This window comes from Salmo trutta, chromosome 4, assembly GCF_901001165.1.
Source record: "Salmo trutta chromosome 4, fSalTru1.1, whole genome shotgun sequence".
Lineage (NCBI taxonomy): Eukaryota > Metazoa > Chordata > Actinopteri > Salmoniformes > Salmonidae > Salmo > Salmo trutta.
The window spans coordinates 54,737,994-54,761,419 of record NC_042960.1 but is presented as its reverse complement, the minus strand read 5'-3'; the positions used below and the strand labels follow the sequence as shown (position 1 = coordinate 54,761,419).

General features: G+C 42.7%; 1 protein-coding gene across 11 annotated transcripts in view; it reads right to left on the bottom strand.

Annotated features, from left to right (window-relative positions):
* Positions 1-23,426, bottom strand: part of LOC115192639 (CUGBP Elav-like family member 5) — a 335,938-nt gene that overhangs the window by 56,935 nt on the left and 255,577 nt on the right. The gene's annotated exons all lie outside the window — the stretch shown is intronic.

Sequence of the window (23,426 nt, the reverse complement as noted above, 5' to 3'; positions counted from 1 at the left end):
TTGCTCACATATTTGAGCCCTGGGTAGGCCTTGGGTTCTATCAGAGCGCGGCCATGCCCCTACCTTGGGGGAATGGGAGGAAGCAGCAGGCTGATGAAACAGCTGTGTATGGTCCTTCAGATACACCAGGAGCTCCAGGCAGTACACTATATGGATATGTCTGCTTCTGCCTCCTATACTGCTGACCTTCAATTTTACTGAATACAGGCTATTTGTTATTTGTCAATCTCCCTCTCTCCCTCTGCCTCAGACTATATGTTTAATTGCTGCTGATCCAGTGTTTTCAGTGTATCACCACAGAAATAATATTCCAGAGCTCTTCAATGAACAATGGCACGTCTCTCCGGCACGGAGAAGGTGAATAATGCTGACTTTTCAATATGGTACGCTGTACTATTGAGTCCTGTTAAATGCAGGGGGACTTTCTCTTTACCTTGACCTGACACGCTATGTTTACTGTTGTTCTGCTCATATGATTAATGCTTTGCTCACTAAATCCCACTGGCAGAAACACTACTCCCAACCTCCCCTTTACAGATTTTCTATAACTTTGAGTGCACCTATGTAACAAAGGCAAACACAAGCAGAAGAGGAATCCAGGGCCAGGCTCTGGGCTTTGGAGTTCAACATCATTCCCAGTCTGTGGTAATGCGGTATGTCAGGGTGACCTCTGTGGCTGTGAGAGACTGTGAGAGACCGTGAGAGAGAGACTGTGTGTTATTGTGCTGTGGCATGACCTGACCCAGGCAGGACCTACTGATATCCATATTCCTCCTCCAGCAGCCAGTCTAGTCCCATGCAGCCGCCCCGGTCGCTGCCACCCTGCCACAGACAGAGCCCCGGCCGGCACCCTGACTCAGCACGACCAATGATGCACCTTTAAAATAATCACCAGTGTCATGGCACTGTCAAGGGAGGAGCGGCCCTCGTGACACTCTTTATTGTTAGTGGCAGGATCAGAGGGTATGTATCAAAATGGAAGCGATCCAATGTGACACCTGTCATGGTGGATTGGAGAGCATTTATCTTCAAAAGAGAAAGCCCTGAACTGGAAAATAAAAGGCCAAGATGCTCCTTCCTGTTGTTTGGGACGGAATATGAATTTAGAGGTGGGGTGGGTTTGAGGGGGATTAAATTCTTTGCACCCACTCCTTCAGCCTCTTGCACATACGCCTTTGCCTTTCCCCTCTCCTCCATGGCGCCCTTCCAGGACCATAACTCCTACAGCATCGTCCCCTCTATGGATGATGGGAATGTGACAAGGCAGGATTAATGTATGCAGCTGACCTATATGAATTTCATATGTTCCGTACTATGCCGTTCAAGCCATGAATAGACCTCCTGTGGCATGCCTCAAAATATGACATTGAAACTGTCCCATCGCTGATAGACTGCTCAATGGCAAATCACCTAGAGCTGAATGGAATAATATTTTTTGGACTCAGAGCACATCAGGAATAGACCCATATATCAGATCAGATCCGTGTGTAACATTGGTTGGTTACAGAGGGCACCAAAAGAGCAAATTGGAGTCCCATTCTGGGCTGTTAACTTTTCACTGTATTCCATCAGAAATGCCACTGGACTGTCCTGATGTGGAGGTTCAAAGACAGGCGTAAGAAATGTGATGGGATACGAATGTCTCCAGTGCTGCTGTATCTAGAGGGCAGTGTAACACAAGTTCTTCAGCTCCTGCTGAGAAATAGAGAGCATGCTCCTCTCCTAAGTGAGTGTGCTTTGAAAACAAGCTAACACCGCATGAAAATACACCATCTTAGAGACCTTTTTCTCAAGCCATGAATGTGCTACTCTGGAGTAAAACAGCACTTTGGGACTTGATACTCATCTAGCTACAACACACAGCCAGGATCATTTAGTGGATCTACAGTAGACTACGAACTCACATGTACGCACACAACACACCCACACGCAACACAAACACCAAAAGAGCACACAAACACACACACATACCAGTGCACCCTCAAGATGTCACACACTTATAAATTAGTCACCCCTTTAGGGGGAGCCCAGATTGATGATGACCCTCTCTGAGATACTGTTCTTAAATCATTGAATAAGAGGGAGTGCTATTGTTGCTATTCAAACAATCTCCTCAGCCAGTCCAGTAAGATGCATGTCCCAGTGCTCAGGACTTTTTTAACAGTATCGACTGGCTGTTAATGCAGCTTTGTGGATTAGTGCTGTCTCACAGAGGGAACACAGCTACTGATTACTGCCACTCCACAAATAACTGTTATGGCTGTTGTTTTTAACAACTGCACTGGTTGTCCACATGACCGTGAACACAGCTGAGACCAGATTTACCTGCAATCCATGTACTGTAACCTAACACTACACCAACACAGCTCATATAGTGACACAACACCAACACAGCTCATATAGTGACACTACACCAACACAGCTCATATAGTGACACAACACCAACACAGCTCATATAGTGACACTACACCAACACAGCTCATATAGTGACACAACACCAACACAGCTCATATAGTGACACAACACCAACACAGCTCATATAGTGACACAACACCAACACAGCTCATATAGTGACACAACACCAACACAGCTCATTTAGTGACACAACACCAACACAGCTCATATAGTGACACTACACCAACACAGCTCATTCAGTGACACAACACCAACACAGGTCATATAGTGACACAACACCAACACTGCTCATATAGTGACACTACACCAACACAGCTCATTCAGTGACACAACACCAACACAGCTCATATAGTGACACTACACCAACACAGCTCATATAGTGACACAACACCAACACAGCTCATTCAGTGACACAACACCAACACAGCTCATATAGTGACACAACACCAACACAGCTCATTCAGTGACACAACACCAACACAGCTCATATAGTGACACAACACCAACACAGCTCATATAGTGACACTACACCAACACAGCTCATATAGTGACACAACACCAACACAGCTCATTCAGTGACACAACACCAACACAGCTCATATAGTGACACAACACCAACACAGCTCATATAGTGACACTACACCAACACAGCTCATATAGTGACACAACACCAACACAGCACGTGGTGCGTCCTACCTGACAGGTCGCTCCTACCAGGTGGTGTGGCGAGAATCTGTCTCCGCACCACGTGCTCTCACCACTGGTGTCCCCCAGGGCTCTGTTCTAGGCCCTCTCCTATTCTCACTATACACCAAGTCACTTGGCTCGGTCATATCCTCACATGGTCTCTCCTATCATTGCTACGCAGACGACACACAATTAATCTTCTCCTTTCCCCCTTCTGATAACCAGGTGGCGAATCGCATCTCTGCATGTCTGGCAGACATATCAGTGTGGATGACGGCTCACCACCTCAAGCTGAACCTCGGCAAGACGGAGCTGCTCCTCCTCCCGGGGAAGGACTGCCCGTTCCATGATCTCACCATCACGGTTGACAACTCCCTTGTGTCCTCCTCCCAGAGTGCTAAGAACCTTGGCGTGACCCTGGACAACACCCTGTCGTTCTCCACTAACATCAAGGCGGTGACCCGATCCTGTAGGTTCATGCTCTACAACATTCGCAGAGTACGACCCTGCCTCACACAGGAAGCGGCGCAGGTCCTAGTCCAGGCACTTGTCATCTCCCGTCTGGATTACTGCAACTCGCTGTTGGCTGGGCTCCCTGCCTGTGCCATTAAACCCCTACGACTCATCCAGAACGCCGCAGCCCGTCTGGTGTTCAACCTTCCCAAGTTCTCTCACGTCACCCCGCTCCTCCGCTCTCTCCACTGGCTTCCAGTTGAAGCTCGCATCCGCTACAAGTCCATGGTGCTTGCCTACGGAGCTGTGAGGGGAACGGCACCTCCGTACCTTCAGGCTCTGATCAGTCCCTACACCCAAACAAGGGCACTGCGTTCATCCACCTCTGGCCTGCTCGCCTCCCTACCTCTGAGGAAGCACAGTTCCCGCTCAGCCCAGTCAAAACTGTTCGCTGCTCTGGCACCCCAATGGTGGAACAAGCTCCCTCACGACGCCAGGACAGTGGAGTCAATCACCACCTTCCGGAGACACCTGAAACCCCACCTCTTTAAGGAATACCTGGGATAGGATAAAGTAATCCTTCTAACCCCCCCCCCCCAAAAAAAGATTTAGATGCACTATTGTAAAGTGGTTGTTCCACTGGATATCTTAATGTGAATGCACCAATTTGTAAGTCGCTCTGGATAAGAGTGTCTGCTAAATGACTTAAATGTAAATGTATATAGTGACACTACACCAACACAGCTCATATAGTGACACAACACCAACACAGCTCATATAGTGACACAACACCAACACAGCTCATATAGTGACACTACACTAACACAGCTCATTCAGTGACACAACACCAACACAGCTCATATAGTGACACTACACTAACACAGCTCATATAGTGACACTACACCAACACAGCTCATATAGTGACACAACACCAACACAGCTCATATAGTGACACTACACCAACACAGCTCATATAGTGACATTACACCAACACAGCTCATATAGTGACACAACACCAACACAGGTCATATAGTGGCACTACACCAACACAGCTCATATAGTGACACAACACCAACACAGCTCATATAGTGACACACCACCAACACAGCTCATATAGTGGCACAACACCAACACAGCTCATATAGTGACACAACACCAACACAGCTCATTCAGTGACACAACACCAACACAGCTCATATAGTGACACTACACCAACACAGCTCATATAGTGACACTACACCAACACAGCTCATATAGTGACACTACACTAACACAGCTCATATAGTGACACAACACCAACACAGCTCATATAGTGACACAACACCAACACAGCTCATATAGTGACACAACACCAACACAGCTCATATAGTGACACAACACCAACACAGCTCATATAGTGACACTTCACCAACACAGCTCATATAGTGACACAACACCAACACAGCTCATATAGTGACACAACACCAACACAGCTCATATAGTGACACAACACCAACACAGCTCATATAGTGACACAACACCAACACAGCTCATATAGTGACACTACACCAACACAGCTCATATAGTGACACTACACCAACACAGCTCATATAGTGACACTACACCAACACAGCTCATATAGTGACACTACACAAACACAGCTCATATAGTGCCTTCAGAAAGTATTCACACCCCTTGACTTTTTCCACATTTTGTTGTGTTATAGCCTGAATTAAACATTTATTAGAGAGATGTTTTTGTCACTGGCCTACACACAATACCCCATAATGTCAAAGTGGAATTATGTTTGTCGATTTATTTTACAAATGAATAAAAAAAATGAAAAGCTGAAATGTCTTGAGTCAGTAAGTATTCAACCCCTTTGTTATGGCAAGCCTACATCAGTTCAGGATCAAACACTTGCTTAACAAGTCACATAATACGTTGCATGGACTCAATCTGTGTGCAATAATAGTGTATAACATGGTTTCTTTATGACTATCTCATCTCTGTACTCCACACATACAGTTATCTGTAACACAATAAAATGTGGAATATGTCAACATGTATGAATACTGTCTAAAAGCACTTTATACTCGCACCATATGAACACACCTCGTATATCTCTGCCTAATTGGTAGGAGAGAAATTTGGTTTGAAAAATATAGAAATTTGCATCATATAGAATCACAATTAGTTTACTATTGTTAAGGTCATTTAGACGCAGCACATGAATCTGCCTGTGACTGTTACAGCACCAGCACCACCTAACTACCAAGAACTCTGTCCTGAAAGGTACACCCATCGTGTTCAATCTGGCCTGAGTTGATAAGCAACGGTTTGTTTGGAATAAATAGTTTGGAAATGAAAGCATGGAAGAATGAAGAATGAATGGTGAATGTTCTGCCTGGTTGTATATCCTGAAGGTTACTGGGGCCATCTCAGAATTTTTATCAATAGGTGTGTTTTCATAAAAATTTTAAATCAAATAAAAAATAACATTTGCTTTATCTGAAAAGTATAATTTAATCTCGTCATGAATTCATTGTAATTATAATCCAATGACTTATTTACGACACTGACATCGCATTACAATCACTTCTAAATGTATAAAACTAGCAAACATGAACCATGCTACAGTCAGATACAGTATTTTTTACTTTGATTTTCTGTAGCTGTGAAAGTTTCAAGGTTCCCATCTTGCATACATGAGCAATTCTGCAGTCAGGTCTACCGTGTTGGAGACTTATTACAGTGTGTCGGCTGATTACATTCCTGGGGCTCTAGCTGTTTGGGGGTTTGACAGTGAAATGCATAAGAACACTTCCAGTGAATAGCAATTGGATGAGTTTCAGGGTTTTGGCACTGCTGCAGGCTCCAGGAGAAAGCCCTCACGAGGGGGATTGTAAAAGTGCCCGGGCCGATGTGTCGGCTTGCCTAAGAACCTGCAGCCTTCAATAAGCCAGGATGGATGAAAGAGGAGAGGGAGAGAGAGAGAGAGAGGGAGAGAGAGAGAGGGAATGAGAGAGAGAGAGCGAGAGAGAGAGAGAGAGAGAGAGAGAGAGAGAGAGAAAGAAAGAAAGAAAGAAAGAAAGAGAAAGAAAGAAAGAAAGAAAGAGAAATAAAGAGAGAGCGAGAGAGAGAGTGAGAGAGAGAGAGAGAGAAAGAAAGAGAGAGAAAGAGAGGAGAGTGGAGAGAGTATGTGTTACAGAGAAAGCTATTGTCAGAGAAATGGGTTGGTTGCTATGACAACTACTTATACAGCGGCCTGTCAGTCATGTTTCATTGGAGTTTGGAGAGGAGGAGAGGAGGGAGAAGAGAGGAGGAGGGAGAGGAGGGAGTGTTGGAGTGGAGTCATTCCTCTATCTACCTGCTGAGTTGGAGTGTAAATTCGCCTGTCAGCCACACAGATAAGAACAAATTATTCACATTATTAGCCGCCCAATAAAAAGGAACAATAATGAATGGATAAATATATTAAACCAAATTAGATCCCATCCAGCCAGAAAGTGGGCCCTGAGAAACCATCCAGGTTTTCTCATTTGGGGAAGCAGATAAGAGATAGGGGAGGGGGGTTAAGGTAGGCTCCACTGTATTTTATCACACTTGCCCGTCAAGCCGTAGAGAATCACAACATTTGCGGTTGGAATACCGAACACCATTTCTTCCACACCCATTGTAGTTGTTCAGCAAGGATGCCACACAATAACAGTGTCAGCATGTGTTCAACCATAAAAAAACAGACCAAATATAATTAATGAATTAACCCTGGGAGATTGTAGTCCTTAGCCAGTGGTATTTAATCCAAAGTATTACATATTTGAATCTAGAGCTGTGTTTGCATTAATGAGACAGGCAGGCAGGCTGGTTGGGCTGGATGCCATGGTGGAGGCTAGGACTCTCTGGGTTGGACCTGTGTTCCTCTATGCCTGCCTGCCTCCCTGCCGGGGTGTTTAGGGGCAGTGGGTACCAGAGGAGAGTGGAGGGTCTGGGCCCAGGCTTGGCACCGTTGCTGTGTTGAATGAACTCCAGAATAATGACTCTTTTATGTCCTCTGTGTTGTGTTTGTCGCGTAGTGAGGGAGGGATGGGAGGGCAACAACATATTGTGTCACAGTGCTGGAACAACTTCTGAGAGAACTCCTGCCACTGTGTACTGTTAGCTACCTTAACCCAGTTCTGTGGAGTTTCTGTCTATCACTGTGTACTGTTAGCTACCTTAACCCAGTTCTGTGGAGTTTCTGTCTATCACTGTGTACTGTTAGCTACCTTAACCCAGTTCTGTGGAGTTTCTGTCTATCACTGTGTACTGTTAGCTACCTTAACCCAGTTCTGTGGAGTTTCTGTCTATCACTGTGTACTGTTAGCTACCTTAACCCAGTTCTGTGGAGTTTCTGTCTATCACTGTGTACTGTTAGCTACCTTAACCCAGTTCTGTGGAGTTTCTGTCTATCAAAAGTTTTGTATGTTATATGTTTGTTTATCAATGCTCTAGTTTAAATTAGTGGCAAATTATCTGCCGTTGTCTTTGAGGCATTAACCAAACCATGTAAAAAAACATATGCTATTGACAATAATGCCAATATACTCTGCATTTTTCATAACAAGATAGTCAGCTAATTGGTACCTTGCACACAATTGAGAATCTGTTACATGGAAACAGAAAGAATGATACATAATAATACATTAACACAATACAACCCAAACCGATTGTTCTCCATTGTATAACTGAAACACAATCCCTGTTGAAAATTACATTAAAATATGATACTTACTTTTCCTTTTTTAGACTATAAAGGGACCAGCAAGCTTGGGTTTGTGTCAATGTTTCATCATGTTAGTGTCAAGGCTGCTGGTTGGTACTGTAGTGTGGAAGGCAGGCAGGGGTCTATATAAACCATCAGTGTAAATGACGGGGAGCAGTGCTTGCAGGGTCTAAACAGCCCTCTGGGAAGGATTTGGCCTCAGTGCTTTAACACTGGCTCCTTTTACTGAGAAAACTAAAACACACAGTCCCCCAACCACTTTAACACAGCTAACCCATTTACACCAACACACACAGAGGCGGGAGCATGAAAACACACAGGCGCGTGCACACACATGTACACCCATACGCCACCACACACACACACACACACACAGGTGCATGGATGCACAGGCACACGCACACGCCAAACACACAAACACCAAACACCACACACACACACACACACACACACACACACACACACACACACAAACTCTTTACACCCAAACACCACACACACAAACCCTTTACACACAAACACCACACACACCCACAAACCCTTTACACACAAACACCACACACACACAGACAAGCCCTTTACACACAAACATGCCGAGCGGCTCCCAAAGCCTTCCCCCAAACAAGCACTCCAGCTACTGTGGGAGAGTGGGTTAACTGTTGTACCATGATCATCCCTATAAAGAATTTTGCCACATAGGCAAAGGTCAGACAGAGGTCACAAATCACACAGGGGAGAAGCCCGTATAGCATTATTTCAGTTTGCAGTTCAAAGATGGGAAATAAGTACAGTGATCAGATATTGTTTCTGTGCTGGCAGTAGAGACAGATGCTGATATACGTCTCTCCTCAGCTCTCCACTGATTTTATTTATCAACTGGATCAAATGGCTGTAATGTGCTGCTGGGGAATTCAGCATTGTGGCTGCATGGCTTGGCTGGAAGCCTTGAACATACAATTACTAGTCAGCCACTGCTTCCAGCCTGCCTGAGTGCACCATATAAAACCTCTGGGGTGCTTGTGTTTTAGAGCCCAGACAAAACTCCCCTCCTCGCCCCCCGCACCTCAAATTGCATGCAGGGAGGAAAATAGTATAACAAGGAATTGCTTAAAATATTTTATCTACACCATATATGTCTCAGCAAATGTACACTCAATATGATAACAAACGTGTAATATTACTCACTGCCTTCAACATATTAAGGTGCCGCTCATAAATCCTGGAACTGCTGTGCAACGTCTATACGTACTCTATATAAACATTTACAATATTGCAGTGCTATATATATTGTCTGCCTTCATAATGCCATTGGAAGAGCATTCTGGCATCAGTTATGATATGGATTTTCTTCCGTTCTATTTACTGGTGCTTCTATTATATATCCTGGCTCCATTTTTCTGTACAATATCAGGCCCTACATTTGGCTGCATTTAACACACTGCTCCAGCCTGTTACTTAATTATTTTCTCATCGGCCGACTGACACTGATTCATGAAAGTAATGCTGGGCACACCCTCACTCCTCCTCCCTTCTCACCCCTTCTCTCCCTCACCCCCCCTTCCTTCTCACCCCTCCTCCACCCATCCGCCATCCCTTCTCACCCCCCCTCCCTTCTCACCCCTCCCCCCATTCCCCCTTCCTTCTCACCCCTCCTCCACCCATCCGCCATCCCTTCTCACCTCCCCTCCCTTCTCACCCCCCTTCCCCATCTTCCCCTATCCCCGCATCCCCCTCACCCCTCCTCCCTTCTCAACCTCCTCACCCCTCCTCCCTACTCAACTCTCCTCCCTTCTCCTCCATTCTCCCCTCTCCTCCCTCCTCCCCCCTCACTACCTCCTCCCTCTCACCCCTCCTCCCCCTCCCCCTCACCCCTCCTCCCTTCTCCCCCCTCCTCCACCTCATCCCTCCTCCCTTCTCACCCGTCTCCAGCTCTCCTTCTGAACCTGCTTGTTTTCTTTAACACCCTCTCTTTTTCTCTTTACTCTTTATCTCACTCTCTTTATTTTTTCATTTTTTTACACTCTTCCTCTCTATCCCATTCTCCGGATATCTCTAAATGTACCTTGTGATGATCTTGGATTGCTAATGAGTTACCTTCATGCAGTGGTTATTCTCAAGTAATTAACTTCTTTTTTCCACAAAGGACAAAATTGACTACAGCAAGAGACAAGCAACTTTATTAAAGAGCCAACCCAAACAGGCATTATACACGTGATATCCTGCCCTCACTATCTGCATTAAAGGGGAAGACAAAAAACCCACCCCTATCTCGTTTGAGAGCTAGCTGCTCCTCTCACCTCAGACGACCACAAACCAAGACATACACAGACTTTGGTACAAAGGCGCTTTGATTCCAGAAAGGGAGTGAAATAGAGAGAAGGAGCGAGATAATGAGAAAGATGGGGAGAGACAGAGAGAAAAAAAGGAAAGGAGGAGGCTTAGAAGATAGAGAGAGAAAGGCCATGGCAGAGAAGTGAGGATGTACGAGAATAAGTTATATCCCTGTGCAGCTTTGTGTGGGAGAGGAGAGGACTGAGCTGGCAGATGACTTTGCTGGCAATGGATAAAAGAGTCTTATAGGCCACCCGGGCATGTCAACCATCCCCACCCTGTGTGGGAGTATGGTTGGCGAGCAGGGGTGACCACGACACTAACCCCAGAGCCCCATGGAGACCTTGGCGAAGGTGGATTTGCCATATACATTATACACCATCTCCCTTTTGGATGGATTCCCTTATCCATATTCATTCAGTAATCTCAGAGAGGGCGTGTTAGCATGCCTGCTGCCTGCCTGGCTGTAGTATACTGTACCTGTACTCTCCAGAACTGCAGTGTTAACAGTTATGAGGGCAACAAATTATGTATAAGGTAAAGCTACAAATACATCAATAAATACATAAAAGCTTGTCACTGATATTTTTTTTGCGATTCCACATTAACTGGAATTGATTCCATAGGAGTATTTTGAAACAATGCTATACAGCTGGACGTTTTCTCTGGGCGTGTTGCATGCTTCGTATATACGTTCCAGCCAACTACATGAATAAGAACAAACCAGCAGTACGTCTATAGAGTAATCAATTTAACATTGAACAAGATCACTTTTCTTGTTCACATCAAAACCAATAAGAACAGCTCTTTTACCGTACATCAACTGTTTGCTACTGAACACGTTACACTGCTAAATCTCGTGCCAAGGCCTCTCACCACTACCAAGGGGAAACTGCCTGCTCCACAGGCCCTAACCACATCCGATGTGCCCCCTCCCTCTCCATATTAGACTCTTCCCACTGGGCCTAGGTCTGTTTGGAGGGGGCTATTTTCTGCCTTCATCTGGGGGGAGAACCTAGACCCCAGCATTGCGGCCCTGCCCCTACCCTGAGCTCTTACTGAAAATGGATGGCCAGCACATCCTTCCTCCCCCCTCCTCTCCCCTCTCCTCCCCTGCCTCCTCCCCACTGTCTTGACAGCTCCATTTGTTTTTGTTTTCAGGGTACTTTGTTTGATGTCTAATAAAATAACTATCTATATATCGAGCAAAACATCAAGAAGACGGGTGGAACTGTATATCTATTCTACCCTCTATATTGGTTTGATCACATTTGTGATATCATCATATCACCCTCTAGTGTTTGTGTGTGCACAGACAAGGACCTGTGTGTACAGACAAAGACCTGTGTGTACAGACAAGGATCTGTGTGTACAGACAAGGACCTGTGTGCACAGACAAGGACCTGTGTGTACAGACAAAGACCTGTGTGTACAGACAAGGATCTGTGTGTACAGACAAGGACCTGTGTGTACAGACAAGGATCTGTGTGTACAGACAAGGACCTGTGTGTACAGACAAGGACCTGTGTGTACAGACAAGGACCTGTGTCTACAGACAAGGACCTGTGTGTACAGACAAGGATCTGTGTGTACAGACAAGGACCTGTGTGTACAGACAAGGATCTGTGTGTACAGACAAGGATCTGTGTGTACAGACAAGGACCTGTGTGTACAGACAAGGATCTGTGTGTACAGACAAGGACCTGTGTACACAGACAAGGACTGGTGTGTACAGCATTTAGTACGCTGTCGATAAAACCGCTGAACCACACAGCTACGTACATCTGTCTCAAGTATGACTGGACATGCAGAATGTGTAAACCAAATTTGATGTATTTGGCTTAATAAAACATAGTATAATTGTGTATCTTGTCAGGTAAATAATAGCAGTAGCCAGGAGAAGAACCACAAATCCAATCAGTCGTTTCCATTCCAATCTGTCACGTTACAAATCTAGCCTGATGGTCACTTTGAATACGCTATTAGGCCAATGAACAATAAGCATTTTAATTATCTCTGACCTTTTTGAATTCCAGTGATCTCACCCAGTCAGTCCCTCAGGGCCAAAACAAAATGAGATTTAAATCCCAGCTCGGAATGAATAAGAGCGAGCCCATTCTCTCCAGCTTCACTCCACTATTGGGCGCCAAGACAAACCTAAATTGCATCTTTTATGCACTCTCTTGGCCCAGCCGTATGCATGTGATGCCATGGTGTGTGCAGTGAGGCTGGCAAGTGTGTGCACGTGACCCCCTGAATGCACCCAGACCTGCTCCCAGCTCCAATACTCTGAGCACCAGAGGGCTTTGTGTGCGAGGGAGAAGAGAGAGAAGCGCTATGTCAGCACCATATGGAACTTGAGACCGAAGGGAAAAGCTAAATAGTATAAAAAGCAACCATGTGATGAAAAATGCATGTAGGGAAGAGGGGAACTGGGCCCCCACCACATGGTTGTCTACCAGGAAGCTCTTTCCTGCATCGCTGACTGACATTTTCTGATTTTCTGACAACAGACCCCCTTTCCCTCTTCCTCTCTTCCCTCTTCTTCTCTTCCATTCTTCCTCTCTTCTATCCACTGTGAAGCCTATCTCTGTTTTCCCTCCAGTTCAGGATAATAATTTACACATCTCAATCACTCCTCTACCACTACCTAATTAGAGGGGTTTTATCTGAGAATGACAGGGAAAAAAGCTGGCCTGATTAATATGTTAAGTTTGGTATCTCTACAGTTCGGCTGTAGAGTTAATCAAAAAGCTGATATTCTGCTCCATTCTTTCCCAGACCTGGAAGCCTGCTCCTTAATCATACTGTAAAGATGATGTAATGGTAAGGAAATTCTGGTAATTAGACACCTGCACTAGATTAATTAGAATGCTGAACTTTCCCTGTTTAGTTAAGCCATTCGCTCTGCAAACTTTCAGGTAATTTAACTTTGACTGACTGCAAACGCAGTATTAGACAGACAGGTAGACAGACAGACACCTGAGCTTCAGCTCTGTTCTGTCTTGGTTGTTTTTGTCACTTTCTTCTGTGCTTTTGGTTCAGTGATGTCGAGCTGATCGGTTAGATTTTTCATATTACAGCCAACAACAAGCTGTACTTTACACTTCCACAATGGCCTCCCAACCATAATCTCCAGGAGAGGACAGTGTTGACGGAACACATTATACAGCTTTGGAGGGGAAAGGTTTGCATCAAAACAGAAATAGGATAAAAAAAATGTAAACCTCTTAGAAGTATGAACTTTTAAGAGCACATGCCCAGCAGACTTAACCCTGGCCTGTCAAATGAATCCATTAGTGTTTGTGTGTCTGTGCATGCTGGTCCATACTTTATGTGTGCGTGACTGTGGAGTGTGTGTGTGCATCTAAATGAGTACATACACTGTAATACTTTTAATCTTCCATAGAGCACTGTCAGCTGTTTATTAACCATGCCACCTCTTTCGCAAGGTTGGGTCCGTATTGAAATGACTGACAGGATGCAGAAGTGGGGGCGTCTGTATTTCAAATATCAATTGGTGGTGTCAGCGTGGCTCAGTAATGTGAAGGATTATCTGAAATTAGTCTAGTCAATTCATCATTTCAAAGGGCAGTCGCTCAGGTGCTGATTAGTAACTGTACACACTTGACAATTAAGGGTCCCTGGAGAGCTGGTGTTGTGGAGACTTCAGCCCTCCATAAAATACACATAGAGAGAGAGGGGGAGTGAGGAAGGGAGGGAGAGAAAGAAGGGGAGATGGAGGATTTAAACATCACTTTGCAAGCCAGCATAATGTGACTTGGTGCTGGTTTTGTTTTAGCTTATGCTGGTCACCAGTGGCCAAAACACAGTGAAGGCTGGTCACCAGCAAAAACACAGCGGATGCTGATCCCTAGCAAAAATACAATGAAGGCTGGTATGATAGCATAACCAGCTAAACAATGTTGGTCAAACCAGCTTGACCAGCTAGACCATGCAGGGTCAGCCATCATAACCAGCTAGACCATGCTGGTCAGACCAGCTTGACCAGCTAGACCATGCTGGTCAGCCAGCATAACCAGCTAGACCATGCTGGTCGGCAAGCAGAACCAGTTAGACTATGCTGGTCAGACTAGCTTGACCAGCATCAGACCAGCATTGACCAGCATACACCAGCATGGACCAGCATAAACCAGCATGGATCAACATAGACCAGTTTGAAATGTATGCTGGTCTATGCTATTTTTTTCAGCATGGTGTATGAGTACTGGCACAAAGATGGCAAGTTAAAGCTGCAATATGTAACTTTTTAGGAGACCTGAACAAATTCACATAGAAATGTGAGTTATAGATCTGTCATTCTGAATGAAAGCAAGTCTAAGTGTTAGATCTGTTCTACGTGTGGATTTCTATGCTTCCCTTAAGTTTTGTTTTTGCATCTTTTACTTTGGTTTTGTACACCAGCTTCAAACAGCTGGAAATACAATGTGTTGTTATTGAAAAGATATTTCACAGCGGTTTAGATGGTACCATGATTCTCTACTATTATTTTGTCACATAAACTGAAATTAGGCGAACTGTTAGGATTTTAGCAACCAGGAAATGGTGGAGCAATTTCTGCATATTGCACCTTTAATAAGGCCATCCTATTGACCCCTCCATGGTGTCCTATTCCCATAGTTACTGTTGCTATGCTACTATACCCAGCCTTTCTCAACATGCTGTAAAAGCCAATGAAACAGAGAATAGAGAACAGAGTGGAAGGATATGTACTTCTCAAGGGTACTTGTAACAACAATCTGCAGTTCTGGAGCCGTGTCACAGCTGGAGTTCTATGGCACCTGTTCTAACCTAGTGATGATGCATGTCGTCATGGGGAACATATAGTCTCAGCTAGATGTAATAATACAAATTTATATTTTATAGTACACATTTGAGAAACTGCATATTACACTGGTATATTACAGCTTCTAAGAAGATTATTTCAAAAATATATAAAGGCATTCATATTTTAATGTCATAGCTTATTACAATGAAAATTGAGCCCACCCCAAAAACATTTATGTGATTTCTGTTCCATATTAATTAGGTCATGTTGACCTCTTTGTGTGACTCACAGTGTTGAATAAAATATTAATGTGACATTCCTAGACTGCTGACAATGATTCTCAGACTCAACAATGCATATTTCAAACATTCAGTAGAGAATATTTTGTTTAAAATTTAATCAAACTCAATTTTATTTCTGAAACTTTTATAAAAAAATTCAACTGAACTGGGCCTAACAACAATAATAAAAAAAAGCTATTTTAGTTTGTTCAGCACTGAACATGCAATTCTCTATGTGTTGTAATTAATTCATAAAATGAATGGTTAATCCAGTAACCTATGGGAGGAGAATGTGCCAGTTTTATCCCAGAAAATAACAACACACTCATATCAGGACTTAGCCCAAAGTAGGTTTCAAAAGTATTTTCAAATACTTATTGGAAATGGATTCAGTACACAACTTTCAGGTATAAGAACAATTATTTATCTAAGTCATTAATGCATTTAAAATATTCAAGCTGTTATTGCAGCCATTTATCCAGGTCTCAATCATGTACAGTACCAGTCAAAAGTTTGGACACACCTTCTCACTCAAGGGTTTTTCTTTATTTTAACTTTTTTTGACCATTGAAGAATAATAATGAAGACATCAAAACTATGAAATAACACATATGGAATCATGTAGTAACCAAAAAAGTGTTAACTTCTTATGCATGGTGGCAGTATTGAGTCGCTTGGATGACTGACGTGCCCAGAGTAAACTGCCTCCTACTCACTCCCAGAAATGAAGATATGCATATTATTAGTAGATTTGGATAGAAAACACTCTGAAGTTTCTAAAATTGTTTGAATGATGTCTGTGAGTATAACAGAACCCATATGGCAGGCAAAAACCAGAGAAAAAATCCAACCAGGAAGGGATTTGTAGTTCTTCTATCTAATCCCTGTTCAAACTACAGTGTCTGTGGGGTCATTTTGCACTTCCTAAGGCTTCCATTGGCTGTCAACAGCCTTTAGAAACTTGTTTCATGTGTCTCCTGTTACTGGGCAGAGAATTGGAGCTTAGTCTATCAGCGGACTGCCTGGGACCAGTGAGTTGTTTACTGCGCGGGCACTTTTGGCGAGCCGCTCATTCTTTTTCTTTGTAATGAATACGCTATTGTCCGGTTGGAATATTATCAACGTTTTATGTTAACCTGTTTGGGATAGGGGGCAGTATTGAGAATTTTGGAAAAAATATGTGCCCATTTTTAACTGCGTCCTACACCAACTCAGAAGCTAGAATATGCATATTATTGTTCAGGTTTGGATAGAAAACACTCTGAATTTTCTAAAACTGTTTGAATGGTGTCTGTGAGTATAACAGAACTCCAATGGCAGGCAAAAACCTGACAAGGTTTCAAGCAGGAAGTACCCTGTCTGACAAGGAGTCGTGCGTCTTGCATCTGTTTATTGAAAAGTAAGGATCTTAGCTGTAACGTGACAATTCCCAGGGCTCCGATAGGCTCTCAGAACCCGGGAAATACCTGAAGGTTGACGAGGCAGCCTCAGGCTGAAACACATTATCGCCTTTGGTAAGTGGCGGCTCAGAGGACCTTTGAATGAGGCGCATGCACAATTCGCTCCTGAGGAGAAATTTTATTTGGCTGTTTAGGCTCAATGCATATTCCCGGTCGGAATATTATCACTTTTCTACGAGATAAATGGCATAAAAATTGGTTTTAAACAGCGGTTGACATGCTTCGAAGTACGGTAATGGAATATTTAGACATTTTTTGTCACGCCAATGCGCCATGCGCGAGACCGTGCTGTAGCATTCTGATAGTGTCTAGAACTCACAAACAAAACGTCGCTGTTTGGATATAACGATGGATTATTTGGGACCAAACCAACATTTGTTATTGAAGTAGAAGTCCTGGCAGTGTATTCTGCCGAAGAACAAGCAAGGTAAGAACATTTTTCTTATAGGAAATGTGATTTTGGTGGAGGCTGACCTGGGTGGGTGTCTAAATAGCTAGCCCTGTGATGCCGGGCTATGTACTTAGATTATTGCAAAATGTGCTTCATCCGAAAAGCTATTTTAAAATCGGACATATCGAGTGCATAGAGGAGTAATGTATCTATAATTCTTAAAATAATTGTTATGCTTTTTGTGAACGTTTATCGTGAGTAATTTAGCAAACTGTTAGTAAATTCCCCGGAAGTTTGCGGGGGTTATGCTTTTTCTGAACGTCACATGCTAATGTAAAAAGCTGTTTTTTGATATAAATATGAACTTGATTGAACAGACATGCATGTATTGTATAACACAATGTCCTAGGTGTGTCATCTGATGAAGATCATAAAAGGTTAGTGCTGCATTTAGCTGTGGTTTGGGTTTATGTGACATGATATGCTAGCTTGAAAAATGGGTGTCTGATTATTTCTGGCTGGGCACTCTGCTGACATAATCTAATGTTTTGCTTTCGTTGTAAAGCCTTTTTGAAATCGGACAGTGGGGTTAGATTAACGAGATTCTTGTCTTTAAATAGCTGTAAAATAGTCATATGTTTGAGAAATTGAAGTAATAGTATTTCTAACGATTCAAAAATCGCGCCACTGGATTTCAGTGGCTGTTACGTAGGTGGGACGAGTTCGTCCCACATGCGCCAGAGAGGTTAAAAAGACCCTAAGGATTGATTGTAAACATCGTTTGACATGTTTCTACGAACGGTAATGGAACTATTTGACTTTTTGTCTCTTATTTTACGCTCACGCGTTATGCCTTTGGATAGTGATCTGTACACACGAATAAAACGGAGGTATTTGGACATAAATATGGAGTATTTCGAACAAAAAGAAGATTTCTTGTGGAAGTAGGAGTCCTGGTAGTGCATTCCGACCAAGATCAGCAAAGGTAAGGGAATATTTATAATACTAATTCTGAGTTTAGTTGACTCCAGAACTTTGCTGGTATCTGTATAGCTTGCTTTGATGGTTGAGCTCTGTACTCAGAATATTGACAAATGTGCTTTCGCCGAAAAGCTATTTTAAAATCTGACACACCGACACACATAATTCTTTCAATAACTGTTGTAAATTCTATCAACATTTATGATGAGTATTTTTGTAAATTGATGTGCTCATTCACCGGAAGTTTTGGTGGGAATACATTTTCTGAACATCACACGCCAATGTAAAATGCGGTTTATGGATATAAATATGAACTTTATCGAACAAAACATACATGTATTTTGTAACATTGAGACCTGGGAGTGTCATCTGATGAAGATCATCAAAGGTTAGTAATTAATTTTAGCTGACTTTCTGGTTTTTGTGATGCCTCTGCTTGCTTGGAAAATGGCTGTGTGGTTTTTCTTGTTTAGGTGCTGTCCTAACATAATCCAATGTTTTGCTTTCGCCGTAAAGCCTTTTTGAAATCAGACACTGTGGTTAGATTAAGGTTAATCTTATCTTTAAAATGGTGTATAATACTTGTATGTTTGAGAAGTTTTAATTAGGAGATTTTTGTTGTTTTGAATTTGCCGACGTGCACTTTCACTGGCTGTTGTCATATCGATCCCGATAACGGGATTCAAGCCATAAGAATTAAAGATATCAAAATATATTTTAGATTTTAGATTCTTCAAAGCAGCCACCCTTTGCCTTGATGACAGCTTTGCACACTCTTGGCATTTTCTCAACCAGCTTCATGAGGAATGCTTTTTCAACAGTCTTGAAGGAGTTCCCACATATGCTGAGCCCTTGAATGCTGCTTTTCCTTCACTCTGTGGTCCAACTCATCCCAAACCATCTTAATTGGGTTGAAGTTCGGGGGATTGTGGAGGCCAGGTCATCTGATGCAGCTCTCCATCACTCTTCTTGTTCAAATAGCCCTTACACAGCCTGGAGGTTTTTTTGGGGTCATTGTCCTGTTGAAAAATAAATGATAGTCCCACTAACAGCAAACCAGATGGGATGGTGTATCGCTGCAGAATGCTGTGGTTGCCATGCTGGTTAAGTGTGCCTTGAATTCTAAATAAATCACTGACAGTGTCACCAGCAAAGCACCCCCACACCATCACACCTCCTCCTCCCTGCTTCACTGTGGGAACCACACATACAGGAGATCATCCAGTCACCTACTCTGCATCTCACAAAGACATGGCGGTTGGAACCAAAAATCTCAAATTTGGACAGATTTGCACTGGTCTAATGTCCATTGCTCGTGTTTCTTGGTCCAAGCAAGTCTCTTATTATTATTGTTGTCATTTAGTAGTGGTTTCTTTGCAGCAATCCGACCATGAAGGCCTGATTCACACAGTCTCCTCTGAACAGTTGATGTTGACATGTGTCTGTTACTTGAACTCTGTGAAGCATTTATTTGGGCTGAAATCTGAAGTGTAGTTAACTCTAATGAACTTCTCTGCAACAGAGGTAACTCAGGGTCTTCCTTTCCTGTGGCAATCCTCATGAGAGCCAGAAACATCATAGCGCTTCATGGTTTTTGCGACTGCACTTGAAGAAACTTTAAAAGTTCTTAAAATTTTACGCATTGACTGACCTTCATGCCTTAAAGTATTGATGGACTGTCGTTTCTCTTTGCTTATTTCAGCTGTTCTTGCCATAATATGGACTTGGTCTTTTACCAAATAGTGATATTTTCTGTAAACCACCCCTACCTTGTCATAACACAACTGATTGGTCCAAACGCATTAAGAAGGAAAGAAATTACACAAATTAACTTAACAAGGCACACCTGTAACAATGTTTTCGAATAGTAATTTTGTAAATTGTAGCGCTAATTCACCAGAAGCATTTGAGGGAAAATATTTTCTGATCGTCACGCGCCGATGTAAAATGCTGTTTTTATATATAAATATGAACTTTATCGAACAAAAAAATGCATGTATTGTGTAACATGATGTCCTAGGAGTGTCATCTGATGAAGATTGTCAAAGGTTAGTGCTGCATTTAGCTGTGTTTTGGGTATTTGTGATGCATGCTAGTTGCTTTGAAAATGTCAGTGTGATTATTTTTGGCTGGGTACTCTCCTAACATAATCTAATGTTTTGCTTTTGCTGTAAAGCCTTTTTGAAATCGGACAACGTGGTTCGATTCAGGAGAGGTGTATCTATAAAATGGTGTAAAATAGTCATATGCTTGAGAAATTGAAGTTATAGCATTTATGAGGTATTTGTATTTCACGCGACGCGATTCCACTGGCTGTTGACTAGGGTGGGGTTCCCAGACAGGTTAATTGAAATGCATTCCCTGTGACTACCTCATGAAGCTGGTTGAGAGAAGCTGTGCAAAGCTGTCATCAAGGCAAAGGGTGGCTACTTTGACGAATCTCAAATATAAAATATATTTTGATTTGTTTAACACTTTTTTGGTTACTACATGATTCCATATGTGTTATTTCATAGTTTTGATGTCTTCATTATTATTCTACAATGTAGAAAATAGTAAAAATAATGAAAAACCCTGCAATGAGATAATGAAAAACCCTGCAATGAGTAGGTGTGTCCAAACGTTTGACTGGTACTGTATGTATACCATACTACCAAAACACATGACAGGGGAAAGCCTGAAATGAAACTTTCATGCCCCAAAAAAACATGTACGCTGTCCCCACATACCCACCCCTCACATACCCCTCTGCCCTTTACAGACACACACACAAACACCCGCACCCTCCCTCACCCCTCTATTAAACTAATACCTCACCCGTATCCCTGAGGTAAAATATCTCTGCAAGATATCCAGCAAAACATGACCCAATGTTCTTTCTCTCTGTAAAAATACTGGTACTGTACTGTAACCCCATGAGCACAGGAGGGGAAAAAAGAGAGGCTTTCATAAATGCATAACGATATGCTGTAAAACCACAGGAGTGAATGTAACCTTTCGCATTGGAGGACGATGTTATTAGAAAAGCCAAAGTCAGAGCAGTCTTTTAAGTGTGTCCTGACAGTAACTGCTATTCTCATTAGATTCTCTGCTGTCTGTTGAAATGTGGCGAGGAGGTGGAAAAATAAATAATAGTCTCCTGTTTCCTACCATTTCCAATTCAATTTCCTTCCACTGACCTGCAGTAACTAGAGGAAATCAATGCAACCATGGGTAAAGGATTCTGGATCCAGGAATGGCAGCCCCTTTTTAGGGTGACAATCTGGCATGTCTGATTGTGACACGAACACCCTTTTCAGGTGTAAATGAAACCCTTGATTAGTAGTGTTGCTTAATATAGGGGGAGCCTGCACTGTGTAAGAATGCCTAAGACAGGAGACTGGAGCTGTATTCGAAAACTCATACTAACCGCACTAACCATTCTATTTTAGTATGTAGTATGCTTATTGATCATTGTATGGATATATTTAGTATGCCAAAAGTTCCCGGATGTCGTACTACATTCGCCAAAATTCATATACCAGTATACAAGCGGTGCACACTATTTCTGTGCTTTTAGGGCCCATAATGCAATTCTTATGAAAACGTGAGTGGCTTCACAACATATTCAGATTTTAAGAAAATGGCAGAAAATATGCAGCCGAAGTCCGACGAGAGTGGATACCAATGTAAGTAAAAATAGCAAATATTTATTGCTTTAACTTATTAGGACAAATGTTGAGAAAATGTTGAGCAATGTAATAAAAAAGTAAAGATTTTTTTTTAAAGTTACATTACACATTATGTTGACTGACAATTTGTTAGCTATGCTACAGGCCTTTACGAACCACATAGCATATCATTACAGCAGTTGCTTGTATGTACCAATATGTTAGCTAGCTACCTAACATTAATTGGCTACTAATACATCAAACTTGCAGTATATTAACTATCACATAGTTGTCTCGCGCCGCATACAGTGCATCGCGTGCCAACTTGAGCCATATAGGGTTAAACATACTGTAGGAATGAACACAAATCAGGAAACATCAAATACAGGAAAACATTTATTGACTTGATTATTCACATCATTATTAGCTTATCTATGTGGTATAGTCGTTGTGCATTCTCAATGGACATTTTTAATGAAGTTGTAAGATTCTAGCTTTTAATTTGTTATGCTAACAAGCTAGCAAGAAGTTGCATAGCAACAGCATCAACTTCACGTAGACAACCAAAGGGCTAGTACACTCAACTCAAAGGAAAACGTTTGCTTACAGAACACTGAATAATTTACTAATACTATATAGTATGTAGTATATACTCATTAAATATGTAGTATACAGTATGTTAGTATGGGTATTCGAACATAGCTTGGGAGAATAGGGACTGGAATCCTACAGTACTACTCATTCCCACTCTGCTGTTCAGAGGGATGGAGTGATGGGAGGAGGGATGGAGTGATGGAAAAGAGGAGAGAGAGAAGGATGGCTGACTTCATGGCAGGCACTGACAGAGGCCCTGTCCTCTATCCCTGCTACAGCATCACCTCCCAACCCCCAGCGCCAGAGAATCACAGAGGAGACCCAGACACAAACAAAGAGCTGCTATGGCGGTGGTCATGGTGCTCTCATGCCTCTGAAAGCCATAAGGGCTAAAATGTCATTGCTTTTCACCAGAAGCAACAGATAAAGTTGCACATTTTTTCAAATGTGTGAGAGGACATCTGATGTTTTTTTATGTTTTTGGATATCTAACATTGATCAATTAATTTATTAATTTTTATCATGTTATTTTCAACATGTTACTTTCATGTGCTGCCCCGTATCTGTCCTTATCACTTTAAACTCTTGATATGTTGAGATGAAGAGAAAATAGCGGGCATAAGGCAGATACATCTGCTTTGATCTAACCT